This window comes from Urocitellus parryii, chromosome 1, assembly GCF_045843805.1.
Source record: "Urocitellus parryii isolate mUroPar1 chromosome 1, mUroPar1.hap1, whole genome shotgun sequence".
In the NCBI taxonomy this organism is placed as follows: Eukaryota; Metazoa; Chordata; class Mammalia; order Rodentia; family Sciuridae; genus Urocitellus; species Urocitellus parryii.
Window position 1 is genome coordinate 95226105 of NC_135531.1, and position 21268 is coordinate 95247372.

A 21268-nucleotide genomic window follows, 5' to 3' on the forward strand; every position below is an offset into this window, starting at 1 on the left:
CAAGAAATAGAGGATAACCTGAAAAGACAAATCTAAGATTTATCAAGATTGTTGGAGGCTCAGAGATACTAACCATAGAAATGCACAATCTTTTCAATGAAATAATAACAGAAAATTTCTGTAACCTAAGCAATGAAATGAAAAATCAAAAACAGGAGGCTTATATGGCCCCAAATATACAAAATTACAACAGACACACACCAAAACACATTATTATGAAAATGTCTAATTTACAAAATAAGGATAGAATTTTAAAGGCTGCCATAGAAAATAACAGTTCATATTTAGAGGGAGACCAATCTGGACCTCAGCTGATTTTTCAACCCAGACTCTCAAGGCTTGGGGGGCAAATATATATATGAAAGAAAAGAGACACCAGTCAAGTGTTTATACTATATCCAGCAAAATTAAGCTTCAGATTGATGATGAAACAAAAACCTTTCACAATAAACAAAAGTTAAAAGAAATTACAACTAGAAAGCTTGCACTACAAAACATACTCAAAATATTTCATGAAGAAGAAATAAATAAAATTGAAACCAGAAAAGGGAGGAACTACACTAGAAAAATAGTCAATCAAAGGAGAAACTAATTCATAAAAAAACCAAAAGGAAATCAAAGTGACAAGGAATAAAAAATCATTTCTCAATATTAGCATTGAATGTAAATGACCTAAATTCTCAATAAAAAGATGTAAACTGATAGATTAGATTAAAAACAAGATCTGATAATAGGCTGTCTCCAAGAAACTCACATCATATGCAAAGACATTCACAGACTAAAGGTAAAAGAATGGGAAAAACATATCATGCACATGAATCTTATAAACAAGCAGGGGTTTTTAGCCTCATATCCAGATAAAATGAACTTAAAGACAAGGTTAATCTAAAGGGACAAAGAAGAACATTTCATAATACCTAAGGGAATTATACATCAATAAGACATAACAATCATGAATATTTATGCCCCCCAAAATGGAGCATCTACATACATCAAACAAACCCTTCTTAATTTCAAGAATTGAATAGATACAACACAATAATACTGTGGTGACTTTGACACGTCCTTCACCACTGGATAGAATATCCAATCAAAAACTAAACAAAGAAGCAATAGAACTAAAAAATATAGTTAATAATTTAGACATAACAGACCTATATAGAATATTGTATCCATCAATGAATTACTACACTTTCTTCTCTAAAATGATGCAAAGTTCTCTAAAATCCTTCTCTAAAATGATGCAAAATTCTTAGACCATATTTTAGGACACAAAGCAACTCATAGAAAATACAAAAAAAAAGAGATAATTCACTTCATTCTATCAGATCATAATGGAATAAAATTAGAAACAAATGATAAAATAAAAATAGAGGCTACTCAAATGTAGTATAAGACAGGAGATAATTAAAACCAGAGTCAAAATCAAAGAAATTGAAGCAAAAAATTAAAAAAATTAACAAAACAAAAAGTTGGTTCTTTGAAAAAATAAATAAAATTGATAAACCCTTAGCTAAGCTAAGGAAGAGAAAGAGAAAACTCAAATTACTAAAATTTATGATGAAAATTAAGTATCATGAAAGACACTTCTAAAATGCAGATGATCAAACTATTTAAAAAATGTATATTCCAATAAAATAAAAAATCTTGAAGAATCAACAAATTTCTAAAGACACATGACCTACACAAATTGAATCAGGAGGACATAAAAAATTTAAGCAGATAAATTTCAAGTAATAAAATTGAAAATTCTGTCAAATGCATACCAACAAATTAAGTCCCAGGACTAGATGGAGTCTCAGCTGAGTTCTACCACATCTTAAAAGAAGAACTAACACCAACCCTCCTCATACTATTTCATGAAAAAGAAAATAAAGGAATCCTTTAAAAATTTTTTCTATGAAGATAGTTATCATACTTATACCAAAACCAAAGACACATAAAGGAAAGAAAATTTTAGGCCAATATCCTTGATGAACATTTGTTAGAGTCTGTAAACAAGTCAGGATGGTACCTGGCATTTTGCCAGGGGGAGTGGTTTGTGAGGTGGCACCAGCGAGCCATTAAGTGTGGAGATTTCTTATTGGTTATCTACTTTATGTTAATTAAGATAAGCTGTGTGGAATGTATAAATACCTCTGTTGTCCTACAATAAATGGCTCCCACTCCTGCTGTATCAATGTACACAAGTTGCTTGTCACCCCCCCGGCTATTTTGCCCAGCTAGCCGGGCTGATGCAAAATTCTTAATAAAACACTGGCAAATTGTGCACAAAAACATATTAAAAAGATATTACACCATGATCAAGTGAGGTTCATCACAGGGATGCAAGGTTGGTTCATCACACAGAAATAAATAAGTATAATTCATCATATCAATAGACTTAAAGATAAGAATCACATGATTATCTCAATAGATGGAGAAAAAGCATTTGACAAAATACAGCATCCATTAATTCAAAAGTAGGCCAACTCTCCATCATGTCAGCTTAAGAAGTGAATTCATCAACAAGACTCTGGAAGTGCAAGAAGTAAAATCAAGAATCAATAAGTGGGATGGCATCACACTAAAATACAGCAAAGGAAACAATCAAGAATGTGAAGAGAGATTCTACAGAATGGGAGAAAATCTTTGCCATATGCACCTCAGATAGAGCATTAACCTCCAAGATACACAAAGAACTCAAAATAACTTGACCCAGGTATCCCACTTCTTGTTTTATACCCAAAGGACTTAAAAACAGCATACTACAGGGACACTGTTACATCAATGTTTATAGCAACACAACTCACAATAGCTAAATTGTGGAACCAATCTAGATACCCCTCAGTAGATGAATGGATAAAGAAAATGTGTTACATATACACAATGGAATAGTACTCAGTATTAAAAGAGAATAAAGTCATAGCATTTGCAGGTAAATGGATGAAATTGGAGAACATAATGCTAAGTGAAGTAAGCCAATTCCTCCCCCCTCAAAAAAAACCCCAAAACAATTGCTGAATGTTTTCTCTGGAATAAAGATACTGATCCCAAATGGGGATGGGGGTGAGCATGGGTGTAAGAGACGAACTTTAGATGGGGCAAAGGGTAGGGAGGGGAAAGGAGGGGAAATGGTGGTGGGAAAGATGATGGAATGAGATGGATATCATTACCCTAAGTACATATGAAAACACAAACTTTGTGACTCTACTTTGTGTACAACCAGAGGCATGAAAAACTGTACTCTATTTGTGTTATATGAATTGAATTGCATTCTGCTGTCATATATAATAAATTAGAATAAATTAAAACCAAATAACCCAACCAATAAATATACAAAGAAACTGAACAGACACTTCACAGAATAAATACAATTGGTCAACAAATATATGAAAAAATGTTCAACATCTCTAGTGATTAGAGAAATACAAGTTAAAACTACACTGAGATTTTATCTCACTCCAATTATCAAGAATACAAGAAATGAAAAATGTTTGTGAGGACGTGGAAAAAAGGTACACTCATACATTGATTGTGACACTGCAAACTGGTGCAACAGCTTTGAAAAGCAGTATAGAATTTCTCAGAAAACTTGGAATGGAACCACTATTTGACCCAGTTATCCTACTCCTTGGACTATACCCCAAAGACTTAAAATCAGCATAGTATAGTGATGAGGCCATATCAATGTTTATAGCAGCTCAGTTCACAATAGCAAAGCTATGGGACCTACCTATATGCCCTCAAAAAGATGAATGGATAAAGAAAATGTGGTATGTATACACAGTGAACTATTACTCCACCAGAAAGAATAATCAAATTATGGCATTTGCTGGTGAATGGAAGGAACTGGAGAAAATTGTGCTAAGTAAAATAAGCCAATCCCAAAAAGCCAAAGGCCAAATGTTGTCTTTGATATGCAGATGCTAACACAATAAGGATGAAGGGAAGGAAGAATAAATTTTCATTGGATTAGACAAAGGGGAATGAAGTGAAGGGGTGATGGGAATAGGAAAAACAGTAGAATAAACCAGGCAAAACTTTCCTATGTTCATATATGAATATATGACAAATGTAACTCCACATCATGTACAACCACAAGAATGGGAAGTTATACTCCATGTATGCATAATATGTCAAAACACACTCATTGTCATGTATATATAAAATGAACAAATTAAAAATAAATAAATAAAAATAAATGCAACAGTGGGTATTGAATTCTCCCACTATTATTGTTCAATATTATGTCTACCCTCCCTTTGAGCAACCTTGATTCATATTTTGAGGCTCTATTATGTGTATTCATATTTAATTTTTAGAACTTCAATATAGAATGAAATGCCGCAGGCCGGCTGCAGCAAAATAACCGGGGGGTGACGAATAACTTCTGTAGATTGATGCAGCAGGAATAGGAGCCGTTTATTGTAGGGCAACAGAGCTATTTATACATTTTGCACAGCTTATCTTAATTAGCATAAACTAGATACATCAATCAACCAATAAGGAATCTCCACACTTAATGGCTCGCTTTTGTTACTTCTCAAACCACTCCCTCTGACATTTTGCCAGGCACCATCCAGACTTGTTTACGAACTCTAACATTTCTCTGGCAAAATACCAGGTGTTATTTTTGAGTTATTTACAGATCTTAACAATGAAACATTTACCAATATAAAATATTTATTTTTATCTCTAGTAACATTTTCATATTCAAGTCTATTTTGTCAGGTATAATTTAGTTAATTTAACTTTTGTATATCAGCTGTTTGCATATATCCTTTGCCAATCATTTACTTTCAATGTATTTCTATCTTTGATTCAAAAGTGTGGTCTTGCAGATAACATGGTTGGATTATGGTTTTTAAAAATTCCATTTTGTTAATTTCTGCCTTTTTAAAATTGATTTTAAAAAATAACAGAATGCTTTACAATTCTTATTACACATATATACCACAGTTTTTCATATCTCTGTTTGCACATAAAATATGTTGACACCCAATTTGTGTCTTCATACATGTACTTTGGATAATGATGTCCCCCACATTCCATTATCCTTGCTAACCCACTGTCCCTCCCTTTCCCTCCAACCCCTCTTCCCTATATGGAATTCATCTATTCCTCCTATGCTCCCCCTCCCTACCCCACTGAGTCAGCCTCCTTATATCAGAGAAAACATTCAGCATTTTGCCTTTTTTTAAAAAATAATATTTATTTTATTTCTTAGTTTTAGGTAGACACAGTATCTTTATTTTATGTTTATGTGGTGCTGAGGATCGAACCCAGTGCCTCATGCATGCTAGGTGAGCACTCTACCACTGAGCCACAAACCCAGCCCCAGCATTTTGCCTTTTGAATAAATAATTTTATACATTTATGCAGGAAGCCATCTGTGAAAAACATGAGAACCTCATCTTGGCATGGAAGCCAGGGAAGGATAGGCCTGGCATTGGGAATTTCTCGTGGCTCTCCACTCAATGCTCTTGACATTCCCCACTGCTATGCTAGAAAGGTCCTCATAGTGGCACTGGAGATAGGCATAACCCATTAGGAACTAAACAGCCCAACTTTAACTTGTTTTGGAAATAAACATTCTATAGAATCTCTTTGATGTCTCCCAATATAAATAAAGCAGGCATTTTGTCAGAAGCTGGATCCTTCGGCTCAGCTTGCCCATCCTGCCACCACTTTTAAAACTACTTTCTGTGCTCTATGATTTTTTTCACTATTCTATTTTTCCTAGCTTTTATTTCTCAGCCAGTTTATTTCACCAAGCAGAACCCCATGCCCACCACCCAGAGGGAACATGGGTGGAACATTTATAGTTAGGGTAATTATTAATAAAAAGGACTTCTGCCATTTTGGTTTTTATTTTCTGTATGTTTAATAGCTTTACCCTGCTCATTTATTCCAATACTGCATTATTTTTTGTTTAGTTGATTTTTACAAAGTAATAAGCTTTGATTCTCTTCTCATTTAATTCTGTTTATATTTTTTAGATATTACCCTTATGAATAACATGAGAATTACATATAACATCTGTTCTATTTTGGGTGTGTCCCCCCAAATTCATGTGTTGTAAATTTAATTCCCAGTCCAACAGCATTGGGAGTTGGAATCTAATAAGAGTTGATTAGGTCATGATAGATCTACTATCATTAATGGATTCATGTTACAGACATTGGAATTTGTTAGCTATTTCAAGAATGGTATTATGTTTTGGATGTGAGGTGTACTTCAAAAGCTCATGTGTGAAACAATGCAAAAAGTTTCAAAAAAGAAATTATTGGATTGTAAGAGTCTTAACCCAATTAGTGAATTAATCTCCTTATGAAGATTAATTAAGTGGGAACTGAAATGATAGGGTGTGGTTGGAAGAGGTAAAAATTAGGGGCCTGATTTTGGGGTATATATTTGTATCTGGCAAGTGGAGACCTCTCTTTCTGCTTCCTGATCATAATGTGAGCTATTTCTGTCTGTCACACTCTTCCACCATGATGTTCTTCCTCACCTTGAGCCCCTAGAAATGGAGCCAATCTTCTGTGAACTAAGACTTATGAAACTGTGAGACCTCAAATAAACTTTTCGTCCTCTATAATTGTTCTGGTTGGGTCCTTTAGTCAAAGCAGTGAGAAAGCTGACTAAAACAACTGGACTAATTATAAAAGTGAGTTTGACATCCTCCTGCTTTTATGTTCTCTTTCACTTTATTCCTAATGGGATGATGTAGTATAAAGACTTTCTCAAGATGTCAGCACCTTGGTGATGGATTTCCAAGCCTCCAGATCTATGGAACAACTAAACTTCTATTGTTTATAAATTAGCCAGTCTATGGTGTTCTTTTAAAGCAAAACAAAACAGAGTAAGGCATTATCCTAAAATTATAGCCATCTAATTGGTATTGATAACAATTTAATTTCACTCATAACTCTCCTCCTACAAAGCTTTATTTCACCTTTATATCATTGATGTTATATATTATATCTTTTTTTAATATTAGGGATTGAGCCAAGGCCTTTCACATGGTAGGTTAGCACTGAGCTGCATCTCCAGCCCTTTTTATTTTTATTTTGTGATAGGGTCCTACTGTTGCCCAGGCTGGCCTTGACTTTTTGATCCTCCTACCTCAACTTCCCAAGTAGTTGGGATTACAAGTGTGTGCTTTCATACCTGGATACACATTATATCTTTATTCATTGTGTGTCCAATAACATATATTTATAATTATTTTATGTATTTGTCCCTTGAAGACTATAGAATGCAAAAAGTGGGTTTACAAACCAAAATTACAATAATATTTGCATTTATATATATCTATGTTATTATCTTTCCTGGAAATTCTTATACCTTCATTCAGATTGGGGTTATTGTGCAACATTCCTTTATTTAAACTGAAGCACTTCTTGTACAGCAAGTTTAATGGGAATGAATTTGCCCATCTCTTATTTATCTTGGAATGTCTTAACTCTCATTCATTTTTGAAGGACGGCTTTGCTGGACATGGAATTATTTTTATAAGTTTTTTCAATATTTTAAATATATTATACCATAGCCATATGGCTTCCAATATTTTTTTTTCAAATTTATGGTAATCTTTTTATTCTAAAATAACTCATCATGGTCAATGTACTTTATGTAAGATATCATACTAGGCCAGAGAAGAAAACAATAACTTCCTTTGGAAACACAAACAACCCAGACAAGAACCCAGTAGCCATGTGAGATTAGAAGGTCTCCAGGAAGGGAACATAAAATGTAGATGCAACTGGATAAATGTATAGGAAGATCAGTAAAAAAAAAAAAACAGAAACAAAGAAGGAAAAGAAGTAATTTTAAACATAATGAAAGGTCAAAGAGCACTAAGAAGCCTCAAAATTTCTTCAAGGGAGACTGCTGTTTCTAGATCTAGGGGGCAGGAAGATACAACCACTAGACAATGAGACTACCACAATGAGGGGTTATCTTGTCTCAGGATTCCAGAACTTCCAAAGAACCCAAGCAAGCACAATAGGAAGGATGCACTCCTGGAGGTTCAGAGACAGATAACAATAGCAGAAAGGCCATTGCTGTGCTGGGATGATACTTACTGGGCAAGTGAACTCTTAACATGCCTGAGAAAGGGAGAGGGGGGTAAGACATGTGTCATGGCTTTTAAAATTTTCCAGGGATTGATGTTGATTGGCATTTGACCCAGAGTACTGCCCATGGGCAAGGGTACAGCCCTGGGTATGGGTAGAAAAACCAGCATCATGCTCTCCCCCAATTAAGCTTCTGTGAATCCTCCAGTCCAAGGCCTACCTCCAACTTTACCAGTAATCCCAAGAAGGTGAAATGTCTTAGGGACAGGATGTGTTGCTCTCTCAATAGTCTCCTGATTCTCAGAGTTGAAGGACAAGGAGTATTTGAAGTTCTGAAGTCTCTGTTTCTTTCCTTGCATTCAGCTAATATTTTGACAGAATTTCTTGAATTCCAAGAATGGAAATAGACAAGAACAAATAAAAAATGAGGGTTGGGAAGGGGAGAGAGAGAAAAAAAACAGCTACCTCTCCCAGTTTAGCAGATTGTATCTGTGATATCATATTTCTTTACCATAGATAGGCTTGTTCTAAACCTAGGGACCAATCAAAAGTGAAACCTAAAATCTTCTCAGTACTTTTGTATAGGTATTAATATGGATCTCTAAATTCCACAATATATGTAGCTGATTTAGAATGTCCTGATTTGTGTAAAAAGCCTCACTGCAACTTATCTTATGGGTGTTAGGTGGTCTTTTTTATGTCTCCATACATAATCTCTTGCTCCAGTAGTCTCTTGGTTTTTAATCAACCTGTAGCTTCCAAGAGCATTTCCTATCAATTTTTCCACCTGTATTTCTAGTTAACAAACAAATAAACACCTTGTGTTAGTACTTCTGATGTTTCCTAGAAGAGGCAAATTTTAAAAATTTGCAAATAAGTTTTTTCTGTTCTTTCTGGTTCAAGGGAGAGAACTGGAAATTTGGATGCCACCAATTCAAGACCAAGTTTGATGCTGTACTAGGGAGTGATTGGGGAAAGGACAAATTAAAATACCACAAAACTTTCTCACCAATTTGTTTCTCTTTTTATATTTTTATTAATTAAATTTATTTGAGCTAGTACATAAAAAATTAAAATATGCACACTAATGGGGTGGTACTATGTGACGTTTTGATACATGTAAACATTTCACAGTGTTTAAATCTTGTTGCACATACTTTATCACCTCAAACATTTATAATTTCTTTATGGTGAAAACATTCAGGATGAATTATTCTTGATTAGGCATTTGCCTGGTTTCTGAAAACATTTATTTTCCAGAGTTGCTGTGAGTTTAGTTCAGACTACTTTTGTGGTTTTTATGTTTCCATTGTGGAATGAGTTTGGATAGTTGTTGACACAACTCCTGATTTTATAATTGAAATTTTATTTGAGTTAATTGTGGATTCACATGCAGATATAACAAATAATTATCCCACATATCCTTGACCCAATTTCCCTCATATAACACTTTGCCAATCTATAATACAAGATCACATTCAGTATATTGATTGTATCAAGATACAGGGCATTTCCATCACCACAAGGATCTTTCATATTGCTCTTTTGTACCTTCACAAGTCTACTCAGGTCCACCTCTCCCTCCCAGACCCATCTCTTTCTTAACCTCTACAACCACTAATTATTTGTTTATTTCTAAAATGTTACAATTTTAAGAATGATGTATAAATTGAATAATACAATGTGTGACCTTTTGGGATCAAGTGTATTTTTTTTCATTTAGCATATTTATTTGGAAATTCTCCCAGGTTGTTTCATTTATCAATACTTTATTCCTATTTATCACTGAATAGAATTCCATAATATGAATGTTCCATAGTTAAGTTTTATCATTTACTCATTGAAAGATTTCTGGGATGTTTCCAGTTTGGGGATATTATGAATAAAGCTTCTTTTATTTTTTTAATATGTGTGTAAAGATTTTGTGTGAATGTAAGCTTTTGTTTCTTGGAATAAATGCCTAAGGATGCTATTACAGGATTATACATCAGGTGTATCTGTAGTTCTCCCCAACTTTTTTTTTTGGTACTGGGGATTGAACTCAGGGGCACTCCACCACTGAGCCACATCCCCAGCCCTATTTTTGTACTTTATTTAGAGACAGGGATTCACTGAGTTGCTCAGTACCTCACTTTTGCTGAGGCTGGCTTTGAACTCAGGATCCTCCTGCCTCAGCCTCAAAAGCAGCTGGAATTACAACCTGTAGTTGTACATTTTTAAAGAAAATGTGATACTGTTTTATAGAGTGGCTGTGGTATTTTACATCCTTCCCAGCAATATTTGAGTAATCTAATTTCTCTGAATTTTTGCTACCACTTGGTATTTTTTACCATTTTTAGTCATTTTGATAGTTGTATGTGATATCTCACTGCAGTTTTCATTTGCATCCTCAGCAGCTACTAGCATTGAGAATACTTTCATGTGTTTCTTTGTCATCTGCACATTTTCCTAGGCTGTCATTGCTTTTTTACTGCTGAGGGTTTTTTCAGTACTAGGGATCGAACACAGGAATTTCACCACTGAGCTACATGCCCAGACCTTTTTTTATTTTCTAATTTTTATTTTGAGCAGGCTCTTTCTAAGTTTCTGAGCATGTACTCAAACTTGTGATTCTCCTCCCTCAGACTTCCAAGTAGCTGAAATTACAGGTGTGTGTCATTGTGCCCACTTGTGTGTATAAGAGAGAACATTCAATCCTTCACTTTTGGAATCTGGCTTATTTCACTTATCATGGTGTTCTCCAGTTGCATCCAATTACCAGCAAATGTCATAACTTCATTTGTATTTATGACTGAGTAAAACTCCATTGTGCATATATAATACATTTTCTTTGTCCTTTGATTTATTGGTGGACACCTGGACAGGTTCCATAACTTGGCTATTTTGAAATGTGCTGCTATAAACATTGATGTGCCTGTATTGCCATGATATATGGATTTTTAATTATTTGGGATAAATACCGAGGAGTAGAATAGCTGAGTTACATGGTGGTTCTACTCCTAGTCTTTTGAGAAATCTACACAATTATTTCTAGAGTAGTTGTACTCATTTTCAGTCCCACCAAGAATGTATGATAGTATCCTTTCCTCCACACCCTTACCAGCATTTATTATCACTTATATTCTTGACAATTGGCATTCTAACTGTCATGAGATAAAATCTCAATGTAGTTTTGATTTGCATTTCCCTGATTTCTCAAGATATTAAATGTTTTATATTTGTTGACCATTTGTATTTCTTCTTTTGAGAAATGTCTAATTCTTCTGCCCATTTATTGATTGATTTTATTTTTTAGTGTTGAATATTTTGAGTTCTTTAAATATCTTGATATTAATTCCCTGTTAAAGGACTGCATGGGCCTATTTTTATATTAATGTGTCATGTTTATCTACATGTCTACTCATCTGCCAAATAGCACATAGTCTTGAATACCAAAGTTACATAATAAAATTACAAAATAGAGTAAACTGATTATTCTCACTTTTTGCTTTTCTAAAATTGCTTTAGATACTCTAGTTCCTTTGTTATTCCACAAAAATTTTAAAATAATCACATCTACATCTATATAATATCTTGCTGGCATTTTGACAAGAATTATTTTAAATCAACGTATCAATTCAGGGAAACCTGATGTCTGTTTGTGACATGTTGAATTTTCCAATTCATGAATATAGGATATTTGTCTGTTTATTTGGGTTTTTAAAAAATTTTTCTTTCATTAATATTGTTTAGTTTTCAGAATAAAACTCCTGTACATGTTTTGTTACATTTATTCCTAAGCATTATTTTTGTTTTGTCAATAGTATTGCATTTTTAATTTTTTGGGGGGTGGGCAGAACTGGGCTTTAAAAATGCAAGGCACACACTTTGCCACTAACTATATCCCAGGTCTGCATTTTTAATTTTGATATCTATCATTGTATTGTTAGTATGAGAGAAATTATTTATTTTTGTATGTTCATCTTGCTTTCTGTGACCTTGAAAAATTCACTTATTCTAGAAGATTTTTTCCCATTCTTGGTATTTAAAATATATTATATATTAATATATATTTTATATGCAATTGTATTATTTATAAATGGGGATATCTTTCTTTCTGCCTTATATTTCCTTTCATGTATTATTGCATAGAGTAGAATTTCCAACAGTAAAATGAGTAAGAGTGGGGAGAATAGATATTTTTGCTTTGTTGCTTGTCTTAGTATTCAGTTTTTCACAATTATTATATTGTCCACAGATTTTTCATACATGCTTTTTATTAGGTTGAGGAAGGTCTCCTCTATTGGTATTTTTTCTAAAAAAATTTAAGACAACTTAAAATTTAAAACAACATTTTGCATTTTGTGAAAGGTTCTTTTCTGCACTGATTAATGTAATTATATGATTTTTCTTCTGTTGCCCATGGTATGGAGAATTATGATGATTTATTTTCAAATATTGAACCACGATTGCATACCTAGAATAAAAAGTCCCATTTGATTATGGTGTGTAATTCTTAGAACTTTTACTTTTAAATCTGTGTTTATGAGAGGTATTCATTGTATTTTTTTCCTTTTTTAAAAACTGGCTTTACCTATTTTGTGTTATAGTGATACTAGCCTCATAGCATGAATGGAGAAGTGTTACCTCCTTTTATATTTTCTAGGGAGAATTTGTGGAATTTATATTAAATTTTCTTAACATATTTAATAAAATTTCAGTGAAACCATTTGAGCCTAGAGATTTCTTTTTCAGGAATTGTTAAATCATGAGTTCACATTTTTAGTTATGGGGTTACTCAAATTATATACTTCATATTGGGTGAGTATGGAGGTTTTTGTTTTCAAAAGAATCAGTCCATCTCACCTAAGTTATCAGATTTACATGTACAGCATTTGTTTCCTTTAGATATCTTCAGGGTTTGAAGTGATACTCCCTGTTTCATCCATGATAATGCTGAAGCATGTCTTCTCTTAATTTTTCTTTGGGAGTCTTGCTAAATATGTTAATTTTACTGATTTTTTCAAAGAACTGTCTTTTCACTTATTTTTGTTGTTGTTGTTTTAAATTTTATTGATTTCTGAACTCTTCCTTTTGTGTATTTGCCTTTGGTTTGTTTCACTCTTCTAGCCTTTTTTAAAAAAGTTTTTTTTATTGTAGACACAATACCTTTATTTTATTAATTTATATTTGTGCCGAGGATTGAACCCAGTGCCTCACATATACCAGGCAAGTTCTTTCCCACTGAGCCACAACCCCAGCCCTATTTCTAGACTCTTAATTTGAGAATTTCTCTCTTACCAAAGATATTTATTTATTGCTTGCTATGGTGTCCATGTCCCCCCAAACCAATGTAATTTGTCATTGTGACAGTACTGAGTGGAATTTTTAAGAGAGGATTAGGTCAAGAGCTTCTGATTTGCATGAATTACTGCTGTTATCACGGGAATAGGTTAGTTATTTTATGTAGTGGGTTTCTGACAAAAATATAAAGTTCAGTTCTTCCTATCTCTGTTTCATATGATAACTTTCCCTTCCAACTTATGCTTTGGGATGACAGAGCATGAAGGCTCTCACCATTTATTGCCATTCCCTTGAACTTCTCAGCCCCTAGGACCATGAAATGAGCAAACTTCTATTGTCCATAAATTACTCAGATTGTTGTATTCAGTTATAGCAACAGAAAATGGACCGAGACAGCACTATAAATTTCCCTTTCTGAGGGAGAGAGAAGGGAAAGCATATGGAAATGGTAGGAGACCCTCAATGTTACACAAAATTACATATAAGAGGTTGTGAGGGGAAAGGGGGGGAAACAAGGGAGAGAATTGAACAATAGCAGATGAGGTAGAGAGGGAAGATGGGAGGGGAGGGGAGGGGGGATAGTAGGGGATAGGAAAGGCAGCAGAATACAACAGTCACTAATATGGCATTATGTAAAAATTGTGAATGTGTAACTGATGTGATTCTGCAATTTGTATTTGGGGTAAAAATGGGAGTTCATAACTCACTTGAATCAAATGTATGTCATGAGCTTTGTAATGTTTTGAACAACCAATAAAAAAAATTTCCTTTTCTGCAATGATTTAGCTTTGTTCCACAGTTTTTGCTATGTTGTGTTTTAAAAAATCTATAACCAGTTCAATGTTTTTCTTTTCTTTCTTTCTTTTTTAAAATAGTTTAATGTATTTTAATAGCAAACTTACAGGAACAGCACAGAAGACAGAAGACTACTTGCATGTAGGACAACTCAGAAAAAGTATAGTGAATGGATGGAATCTACTGTATGATAAAAATGCTACAAACAACATTTAGTTGCTGTCAATAAGAAATCTGCTTGCTTAAAAAGTCCAAATGCTGGCATTTTCCAGAAAAATTTAACAGTTGTTTTATAATTATTATAAAGTTGAACTGCTGAAATTTGTTCACTGAAACATTTTGACTTGCATTTATACTAAAAATTTACACACAAATGAAAGGGGGAAACGGCCAATGCTTGATTTCTGTCTCCTACTTTTCCACTCACAATTATATACTTAGGTAACTTTTGACCCTATGGAAAAAAATATCTAACATTCAGAACTACCAATAACAGGAAAAAGAGGAAAACCCCCTTTTTTGAGAATGAAATGTTTTCCCATCATAGTGAATTTTTAAGCATGTTTTCCATGTATGAATTGTGCTAGTTGGATGTCTTTTGGCATAATTGTTACATGTTTGGCATGGATAGCACATAGGTTGGTGTCTTCAAAAAGGCCAACCAGATAGGCCTCACTTGCCTCCTGCAAAGCACCTATAGTGGTGCTCTAGAATTGCAGACCTGTTTTGAAGTTCTGAGCAATCTCTTTCACCAGAGACTGGAAGGTAAGTTTGCAAATCAGAAGCTCAATGGACTTCTGATAACATCTAATTTCATGGAATGCCACTGTACCAGGCCTGTAAAGATGAGGTTTCTTCACCCCTGCAGTAGAGGGCATATTCTGTGAGTGGCTTTTGTAGCAGTTGTTTCCTGGGTGCTTTACCTCTGGTTGATTTGTGGGCAGTCTGCTTTTTATGAGCCATGGTAGAAAGACTTCTTCACTGACCCCACTTCTCCTTTGGCTGGAGTTCGGCAAGCTAGAGGCGGAACTGGCGTTAGACAGCGATGACTGCTAGGCAAGGCAGCTGTGAACACAACTGAAAGATGGCTCTCTCTCTCTCTCTCTTTTTTGAGCAGTCCTAATACATGAATTATTTTAAAAGTATGCTCTTTAGCTTTCAAGTGTTTAGAGACTTTTCTTTTATCTTTCAGTTATTGGTTTCTAATTTGATTCCATGTGATCACAGAATACACTCTGATTTCAAGTATTTTGAGTTTATTAAGTTTTGTTTTATGATCTTGGGTATGATATATTTTGGAAACAACTCCATGGCACTTGAAAGAATGTATACTTTGTTGTTGTTGTGTGGTTCTATAAATGTCCACTTGCTCCTATTGGTTGAAGGTGTTGCTGAGTTTTTCTCTATCCTTGCTGATTTTCTCTTTAGTTTTTCTATCAGTTGTTGAGAAAGGAGTGCTGAAATATTCAATTTTTATTATGGATTTGTTTATTTTTCCTTTCAGTTCTATCATGTTTGCCTCATATATTTTCCATCTCTGTTGTTTAACGATATGCATTTAGGATAGCTACATCTTCTTGGAGTGATTTCTTATCATTTATAACTTCCCCCATCTTCAGTAATTTTCTTTGCTCCAAACTCTTATGTGATAGATACTCCTGCTTTTCTTCAATAGTTGTGTGATCTATCTTTTTATTTCAACTTTCTTATATTGTTAATTTTAAGTGAGATTCTTATATATAGCAGATAACTTGGTCATATTTACTTTCTCAATCTGTCCATTATTTGGTATATTTTACATTATTCACATTTCATGTAATTACTGACACATATTGGCTTAAGTATGTTATTTTATTTTTCTTTTGTTTTCTTTGTTCTTTTTATTATGTCATTTCTGTTTTCTTTTTCCTGCCTTTATGTAGGTTTCTTAAACATATATTAGAATCCCATTTTTATTTACTGACAGTATTTTTTGTGTTACCTCTTTGCATAGCTTTTTATTGGTTGCTGTATATATTACATTATGTACACATCAGTCTACTGGTGACTATAACCTTTTCTTATAGTCCATGAGGTTCTGTTCATTTTATCTTCTTTTAGTCTATTTTCTCATTTTACCAGTTAAAATAAAATTTAGAATATATAATTTCTTTACCCTTCTACCCTTTAGTTTTTTTAAGAGAGAGAGAGAGAGAGAGAGAGAGAGAGAGAGAGAGAGAGAGAGAGATTTATTTTTCAGTTTTCGGTGGACACAACATCTTTATTTTATGTGGTGCTGAGGATCGAACCCAGTGCCCTGTGCATGCCAGGCGAGCGAGTTACTGCTCGAGCCACATCCCCAGCCCAACCCTTTAGTTTTTATAATTTTTGTAAATGCTTTCTCTACTTTTCATTTAAAATCACAGGCAACAGTGTTTGTAATTTTTTGCTTCAACTACTAAATAATTTTTAAATCTGAAGGAGAGAAAATACAATTTTACTTACCTACATTTCTGCTTACTGTGTTCTTTCTTCCTTCTCCATATCTCAAGATCTTTTATCATTTCCCTTCTCTTTAGGGAGTGATTCTTTTTTTAGTGATTCTTTTAAGGTAGGTCTGCTGGTGACAAATTGTCTTGATTTTCCTTCATATGAAAATTTTCTATTTACCCTTCATCTGTTACTCATACTGAGTCTAGGATTCTGATGTGACAGTGATTTTCACTTATAACTTTAAAAATATTGTGACACTTTTTTCTGGCTTTCATACTTTCTCATGGGAAATTCACTTAATTAGAATTGTTCTTCCTATGGGTAGGTAAGGTGTCCTCTCTACTGCTATTCTCAAGATTTTTTCTTTGTCTTTTATTTTCAGAAGTTTGCTTATCATATGTCTTCATGTGTATTCTTTATGTTTATCGTCTTTGGAGTTTACTCACCTTCCTAAGTTGTTTACCAAATGTGGAGAATATGTTTTTCATTCCTGAGCACTCTATCATCCTCTTCCTCATTCTTCTCTCCTTCCATGACAATAATGACTAGATCTTTCATTATAGTCCATGAGGTTCTATTCATTTAATCTTCTTTTAATTAATTTCCTCTCTATTGTTCAGATTGGGTCGTTTCTATTTTTCTATATTTTAGCTTACTCATTTTCTTTTCTTTTACTACTCCATTTTCTACTGAGATTTCATTTTGGTTATTGTATTTTTCTATTATAAAATTTGCATTTAGTTTTTTAATCATCTATTTCTTTGCTGAGACTTTCTAGTTCATTGCCAAGTGTTGAGAGCCACAGCCAAAGGGGCCCCAGCAAACTTCCAGCTGCCAGCAAACTTCCAGCTGCCGGCTGATGATTGGCTCACAGTGGCCCCAGCAACATCTAGCTGATTGGCTCCTCTGCGGTGATGTTCATTGGGCTGTTTCCCTGCCCTTCAAGCTGCCAGCTGATGATTGGCTCACAGTGGCCCCAGCAACATCTAGCTGATTGGCTCCTCTGCAGTCATGTTCATTGGGCTGTTTCCCTGCCCTTCAGACTGCCAGCTGATGATTGGCTCACAGCGGCCCCAGCAACATCTAGCTGATTGGCTCCTCTGCGGTCATGTTCATTGGGCTGTTTCCCTGCCCTTCAGACTACGGAACTGCTCATTGGGGGACTTCTTTGGCTCCGCCCACGTGACCTAGCCAATCGGCCTCAAGAGCAGGAGGATTGGGGGAGGTGGTGGTTGGGGTGTGCGGGAGAGGCTTGTGGAAGCCGGTGGTGGCAGTTGGGCTCTGAGGGTTTTTCCTGAGGAGCTGTTTTGTTTGGCGTTTGTAGTTTTAAAAATAAAGTTTGTTTCTTTTGACAAGTGGCTCCTGAATTGTGCCCAGCCAGACTGCGGCAGCCAAGGCTTTCTATTGCAATGGCGAATATACTTGAAACAAATAAATAGGAAGTTAGGTTAATGAAAGTTGCAGAAATCTTTTTCATAGAACTCTAATTCTCTGGCATCTATTCAGTTGTCTCCCCTTATTGCAGAAATCTTTTTCACAGAACTCTAATTCTCTGGTATCTATTCAGTTGTCCTCATCTTATTCAGTTGTCCATGTGGGTATGTTCCCAAACCCCCAGTTCATTCTTGAAATCCTAGTCAGTACAGGACCCTATATGTATTTTTTTCTAATACATACACAGCTATGTTTAAGTTTAAATTTAAGTTAGGCACAGTAAGAGATTAACAAAAACTAATAATAAGATAAAATTGTAACAATATACTGTAATAAAAGTCATGTGAATGTAGTCTATTTCTCTCTCTTTTACTATTCTGTAGATCTTACAACCTCAGTATACAAATTTTTTATAACATCAAGAACTTTCCTGTATTCACTGAAAGGAATCAACTTATGGCTTTCCTTTGGAATATGTGAATGGCTAGCAACATAACTCTTGCACTTCATTATTATTTTTTGTCCACACTGAGGATTGAACCCAGGGCCTTGTGCATGCTAAGCAAGGGTTCTACCACTGAACTACAACACCAGCCCAGTACATTAAAATACTTTGAGCACTCAAATGTTGACAGTGTTGTCTAAATCTATTTTTTGTCATTAAGCAGTAATCATTTTTATTGTGTGCTTGCTTTAAATACTATACATACATTAATTCAGCACTTAGAACAACCCTACATGGGAGAGCTACTCTTATCTTTATTTTATGGGGGAAGAAATTGAAGCATAGAAAGCTTAAGTATTTTTCCCATGGTCATACAGGTAATAACTGACAGTGCCAGAATAAACCCACACATTTTGGCTTCAGGGCTAATACTCAAACCAGAATATTATACCTGCACTTAGCTGATGTCTACTATGCGTTCTGCACTTTTTTTAAAAACAAAAAATGACCACAACTTATTGTCTGAAATCCACGAGCAACAGAACAATGGAGCAATTTCTTTAAAATTCTGAACAAATTAAAATAAATTGTTAATCAAGAATTGTCATCAAGGAAAAATATATATTTAAAACGTAAAAATGAAAACAAAAACATTTTTAGTAAAACAAACACTGTGTGAATTTAGCACCAGCAGTTCTTCACTATAAGAACTATTCAGACAGAAGAAAAAATGATACTAGATGAAAGCGTGGGTCTATGTAAAGAACTAAATAGCACAGAAAATATATGTAAACAAACAAAATGTATTTTTATTAAAAAGAATTCTTTAGCCAGGGTTCTGTGGCACATGCCTGAGATCCCAGCTAGTTGGGAGACTGAGGCAGAAGAACTGCAAATTTGAGGCCAGATGGGCATCTTATCAAGTCCCTGCTCAAAATACATTTTTAAAAAGGGACTGGGTGTGTAACTCAGTGGCAGATCTCTTGACTAATATGCATGAAGCCCTGGATTTAATATCCAGTAATATGCCCCACCACCAATTCCTAAGCAATAACCAACCATTTACAGCAAAAATATGATAGCTATGAGATTTATAACATTTAGAGGCAAGATGTAATGAAACAATAGCACAAAAATACTAGCAGGAAGGAAGGGAAGGATGCTGTTTTGAGGTTCTTTTATTTGATGTCACCTGATATATATAGTTTGTGGAGATGCATATTGTAAACCTGACAGCTGCCACTGGCAAGAATGTCTCAGCTCTGGCTTCCTTTCAAGCACCATGTCTTTTTCCAGTCTTCTGGCTTTTGTGTCCAGAGCTAGATCTTTTATCCTTCGTGATGTCTGATGATATTCCTGCATCTTATCTCAGGGCTACTCTTCTTCCTTGGAGAAATCCCTTCCCCCTTCTCATCAAGACCCAAAGCGAACCCTGTTTCCTAAACCAAATAGGACCACTTATCTCACTCTTATCACCATCAGCCCAGAGTCCTGGAACATTTCTGGCCTAGACTATTGCCGCAACCTCCTCAACTCCTTTGCTATCCCCTACTCCACTCCCCACCCAGTAATTAAAGCACCCTTAAAGAATGGTTCATGGGTCCTCTGCCACAAAATTGCTGATGGTTTCTTGTTGCTCTGGAATGACAAACTCTGGTAAGTGCCTTACCTCCTCTTATAGCTCATTTCTCAAAGGCTCCGGGATCTTCTTGCCTTGGAGCACAACAGTTGACACAATGCAAACAGTCCATTTTAATCCAGACACTGCCAACCACCACTTCTACATTTTCCAGAATTCCTTAAACTTAATTTATGCCTCTATTTCCTCATTTGCAAAATAAGAATCATCAGTGTTACCCACTTCCTGGGACTCTTGAGAGAATTAAAGGAGAGAATGCAAGACCACCACTCAACCTTATTAGAGGAGGGGTATTGGATCATAAAACTTTTCCTCAAGAAAGCTCTTCCTCCATCTAAAGGAGAAGAAGTCTCTTTATCCTATTTTTAAAATGAGTTGTGTTCTGTAATTACTTTTGAAATATTTGCATTTTATGGGTGAAGTCTTCAGAATCAAGGCCATGCTTATCTTGCTCCCTGATGAGACTGACAACAAGCAGATGTTTGTTGCACACATAAATATGCAGCCTCTGTTCCTCCAGTGTATAGCTATAATGTGGACTTCCAAGGACAGGGTGTAGGTTTGGCGAGCAGGTGGGACACAACTGCCCTCATAGTCTGTTATCAATTTCCATTAAAGTGCATTAAACCATCAATATGCCAGAAATTCTAACATTAGTGGAAAGAACAAAGGGAGGAATTACTGTTCAGGTCACCCGCAGGGCATGTTTCCTCTGACTAGGTTGGCCAGACTTGGGGAAACAGAGTAGTGACTAAGTGTGATGGACCTAAGACTGCTATGTTGCTCAAATTGGCTTCAAACCTGAATCTACTTGCTGAAACTGTTTGAGAAGCTGGGATTATAGGCATATGCCACCTTGACTGGCCAAAATTTATTCTTTTAAAAAAATAACTAGTGAGTTTATTCTGACCACATTTTTTAGTCAATTTTTGATGTAATTGTGAGATTCTGATTATGAATTGCACTGAAGGTAAAGAGAGGTTTATTAATAGGTTATTCTCAGATTATTTCTTCTGAAAACTTAATCATTGCACTAGATTTACATTTTTCATTTTGATTGTGAACTGTTATGAGATTTTTCAGTTTGTGTACCAGATAGCAATTCAATATTTTTATTATTTTTGTTGAAATGTGATAGTT

General features: G+C 34.8%; 1 pseudogene; it reads right to left on the bottom strand.

The window, feature by feature from the left end:
• Positions 1 to 14692: 14692 nt before the first annotated feature.
• Positions 14693 to 15101, bottom strand: LOC113179665 (histone H3.3A-like; annotated as a pseudogene).
• Between the last annotated feature and the right edge of the window lie 6167 nt (positions 15102 to 21268).